The sequence below is a fragment of the Wolffia australiana genome, chromosome 2 (assembly GCF_029677425.1).
Source record: "Wolffia australiana isolate 7733 chromosome 2, ASM2967742v1".
In the NCBI taxonomy this organism is placed as follows: Eukaryota; Viridiplantae; Streptophyta; class Magnoliopsida; order Alismatales; family Araceae; genus Wolffia; species Wolffia australiana.
The window spans coordinates 11176354-11180982 of NC_135836.1; the positions used below are offsets into that span (position 1 = coordinate 11176354).

Consider the following 4629-nt stretch of genomic DNA (forward strand, 5'->3'; position numbering starts at 1 on the left):
GCGTGGAATAATCCACGAAGACAAAGTCCAAAAGTTCTTGAAAAGTAAAAATAAGATATATATCGGTAACAAAAAGATTGGGTCTTATCATGGGACTGTATGGCAATACAAATCGAAGAATCACCATATTTGAAGAAATTGCTACCACGTTCGATATGCATGAAAACGGTAAAATCTGAGAAATTTTTCGACAATTTCTTTTGACAGTATGACGAAAATATTTTCCCCTGACGAAAAGGCAAGCGTTAATCTAATTTTAGATTTATTTTTTAGTTTCACACTTATATATTCGAAAACCGATGCTCTCACGTTATCGGGCTCCATAAATAGGCTTGTAGAAACGAGCGTGTCAACATCGACTTGGTATCTTTTACTTGCGTTCTTAGTATTCTTAAGCGTGTGAACTTATCGTCATAGCTGGCCGTCGTGTGAGCATCCTAAACTCTTGTCGGCACTCACAACACAATAGCTCAACATGTGTACACATCACACGTAAACACGTTGTCCACCTCTCGAAAGTCAACGGCGATAAACGCAAAGGCTATAACACAGGCGCACATGACAATTATCGGGTATCTATTGAGCCCACTGTTCCTTGTGCATGAACAGCCTGAACAATGGAGAACAAGCTTCATTATCCGCTTCTAGTTTTGGCCTTCGCCGTCACAGTCTTTGTGGCAACCGCAACGGCAAGCAACTCGATTCCGGCAATCTACGTGTTTGGCGACTCCACCGTTGACGTTGGAAACAATAATTTCGTGGGGGGAAATCCCTCTAGAGCAAATTTTCCGCCGTACGGTATTGACTTTCCCGGACGCCGGGCGACGGGGAGATTTAGCAACGGATACAGTGGAATCGACTACCTCGGTAACCATCGTTGCCCTTATTCTTTGATGGCCGTCTAATTTATTTTGAAACTTTTCAATGATTCATATTGTTTCTTAATCACGGCTTTACATGGGGATACACATGTAATCTGGTTGCGTTTGATCTCCAGCCATGAGGTTAGGTTTCCGCCTAAGCCCACCAGCGTATCTATCCATAACCAATAGCAGGCATGAAGCAAGAGGCGTAAACTTCGCTTCTGGGTCGTCCGGTATATTCGATTCAACAGTAAGAACCTAACTGTCCAATAAGCTCTTGCTTCCGTTTCTTTCCTTTGTCTGCAAATTAATTTTTCCTTTTATCGGTGGGAACCATCAGAACCCAAACAACTCTATTCCAATGAGCACGCAAATAAGATACTTCGACAGAGTCTCGCACTCGCTGGAGACGCGGATCGGCCCCAAAGCAGCGAAGCACGGCCAACAATGCCATCTTCCAGGTCACCGTTCGCTTCGGGGTCCAGAATGAAACCGAACAGGACATATTCATTGGACAGTTGACCCGGGAGTTTACAAAACAGTTGGAGGTGCACTTATCTACTTTCATGCTTTTTTGCCATGTTAAAATTAATCTAATTGTTAACTTGAACTGTATGCAGTCTTTATACAATCGCGGAGCAAGGAAATTTCTTGTGTCTGGAACCGGCATTTTAGGTTGCATCCCTATTGCACGACTACATGTTTCCGGGGGCGGTTGCATCGAATATATGAACACTCTTTCCAGGAAGTTCAACCGGGCTATGAAGACAGCGCTGCCCGATATGGCGTCCAGACTCCATGGCTTCTCGTATTCTTTCATAGACGCATACGACTTCATCAATAGTCTCGCCTCCAACCCACAAAAGTTTGGTAGGAAAAAAGAAAATATACGCGCTTCCATTCTGTTGGATTACACGATGCTGACTTTACGTGAGAAACAAAATTAATGGAAGGTTTTCAATACTCTATTTGTTGGACAATACCCTCTTATGGTGGAAGAATAAGAGGGTGAGAGGTTTTGAGAGAAAGAGGCAAGGGAAAAGAACTCACGACTTGTCTCTAAAAGTTGGAAAAAACATACATTTATAGGGAGAAAAGGAAAATAACTGTCTAAGGAAAAACGTGGATCCATGCTCCCACGTTTCCCGCTACTGTCTCTAAGCCACAAATAAGAAGAAAGAGCGTTTCTTCCGCACGTTCTCCACGTCGCTACTCCTTCTTCAAGCCACGTCCTGATGCATCGTGGTTATTCAAACACTATTTCAGGATTTAAGGAAGGCATTGGCGCATGCTGCGGCTCCGGAATACTTAACGCCGAGATTGATTGTATGCCTAATTCAACGTACTGCTCGAACAGAGATGAGTACTTGTTCTGGGATAGAGTTCACACCACGCAAGCCTTTTCCGAGCTGGTCTCTTGCGTGGTGTTTAATGGGCGCCAATACGCGTCACCCATTTCAATCGGAGAGCTGGTTCGGCTTTGATCAAGATGCCCGGCGCACTTGAGCGTACAGAGCGCTCCCGGCCGCGGTCATCGCGAATAATTTTTTTTCTTGCGGAAGGATCTTCGTGTGTTCAGAGGCACGAGTTGAAGATCCTTTTTCACCTTCTGTTATTGTTGATAAACAATGAATGTAATTCCTATAATCGCATCGGATATTTCTAAGCTGGCATAGGTGCTGCTTGTATCCTTTTTTCTTACTTCTGAGTTAGGTGACAGCCGGAAATCCAGTCTCTTAGTACATTCTGTTAGATTAATTTCTCAATCTATGGACAATTATATGTGTATGTATATAGTTGCATATCATTAAGCTATCAGTTATAAATCCCAATTTATATAGATTAACTTAATGACGGGATTAAGACATTTATAACAATATGTATGCTAATCAATTGTGTAGAGGCTAAGCCTATCTTAATTCAAATGATGGGATTAATTAAGATAGACTAAAGAGGATTAAGCATCACCTCTTCCTATAAATGGGGGCCAGGTCCTTGGGTCTTAAGGCTAAGTCATTATCTTAATTATAATGACTTTTCTCATGAGCATCCCATTACTCAGATAGACTCCAGGAAGTCATCCGGTATTGATCGAAAAGGCCTCCCCTCAAGCTTGTTTGATTCGACAAAGAGAAGGCACGATGGATCGAGGTATGTTTTACATTGATTTACAGTCACGTACAATCTTCACATCCTTGAGGGTCAGCTCAAGCCTCCTGCGGATCCAACAAGTGGTATCAGACCCATCTTGTGTTTGGTCTTAGGGATGAACATTTTTCATATCGTATGTGTTGCATGAACATACAAAAATCATTCATTGTACATTCAGATTTGATTTTTGGTATTTTTTTATTGTCGTCATGTGGAATAAATAATTCAAGATGAGATATTATCTTTCATTTGACGGCATTTCCACCTTTTAGAATGATGACAGAACTCTGATGTGTTGCGATAAATTGGAACTGTGGAGGCAGAGTTTCACTCTTCCCCTTCATTTTCCTAAGCATGAGCTACCAAAGTTGAAGACCGTTAGAGCAATCTTGTGGTAACCCTTGAGGCGGCTGAATGTCTAAAGATGCTTCAAGGGCATCTTTAGTAGCCGACCGCCTCAAAGGGGGCCTCAGGGCCGCCATGAGGCAGTCCCCACCCTAAAGCAGTGACCGGCATGAGGCGGATACCGCTCTTGAGGTGGTCACCGCCTCAAGATGGGAAACTTTTGGCCCCATAAGGGCCCTGTGGGTGTCCTATTGGGCGGCCCATTTCACCCTGGCCAGGCACCCCACGGGAGCCCTAATAGGCAGCCCATTTCGGGCTGCCTAGGGCCCCCGCAAGGTCCCCTAATGGGTGGCCAATTTAGGCCCACCCATGGGCCCTGCGGGATTCCTATTGGGGCAACCCAGTTCAGGCTGCCCAAGGGCCCCGCGAGAGCGGTCCCTTTCGAGCCTTCCAAGGGCCCTGCAGGAACCCTAACTGGTGGCCCATTTCGGGCCGCCCAAGGGCACCGCATGACTCCTAATGATTGGCTCGAAATGGGCCGCCCAACGGCTCTGTGGGACCGACAATGGGCAACTTATTTTGGGCCACCCATTACGGGTCCCTGTAGTACCCATAATGGGCAGCCCATTTTGGGCCACCTAGGGGCTGTGCGGGACGCTTAATGGGCAGCCCAATTCTGGGCCACCCAGAGGCAACACGGGACACAAATGGGCGGCCCATTTCGAGCCGCCCAGGGCCCCATACGACACTGATGTCAGACCATCACTTGGGCTCCTTTAGGTATAAAATGGGTGGCCCATTTGGGCTGCCCTAGGCCCATATTAGGGATCTCCTAGTAGTAGTAGCAGATCTCCTAGTAGCAATCTCCTAAGATCTTTATGGGCGACTACAAAAGCAATCTCCTACTAGTAGTAGTCCATATTAGGGATCTCAGAGATAAAATATAAAAGTTTAAGTCCTAAATCAGCCAATGAAAGGGCCGATAAATCAAGTATATTGGATATTCACCACTAGCTGGCCCAATAAGGTCCAAAAGGTATTGGGCTATGTTTATTGAATAGAAGATTGGCAGATTATGCTTCGTATTTTGACTTGAAAATACCAACCATCATGGATAATCAAAGTTATACATAACAGCCGTCTAGTACATGCAAATTCAGTGCATTGTCCAGTGTCATGATTTTTTGATGGAAACAATGTCCCCCCAAAGTGGGCTCTTTTGTGGAAATCTGATGCACGAGGACGTTGTTGACGTCGTCACGAGATGTAC

General features: G+C 45.0%; 1 pseudogene across 1 annotated transcript; it reads left to right on the forward strand.

Moving 5' to 3' along the window:
- Positions 1 to 534: 534 nt before the first annotated feature.
- LOC144716821 (GDSL esterase/lipase At5g55050-like) lies at positions 535 to 2544 on the forward strand (annotated as a pseudogene). Its single transcript, XR_013585004.1, has 5 exons — positions 535 to 867; positions 998 to 1113; positions 1204 to 1411; positions 1484 to 1733; positions 2130 to 2544. The product of XR_013585004.1 is annotated as a GDSL esterase/lipase At5g55050-like (transcript).
- The last annotated feature ends 2085 nt before the right edge of the window (positions 2545 to 4629 follow it).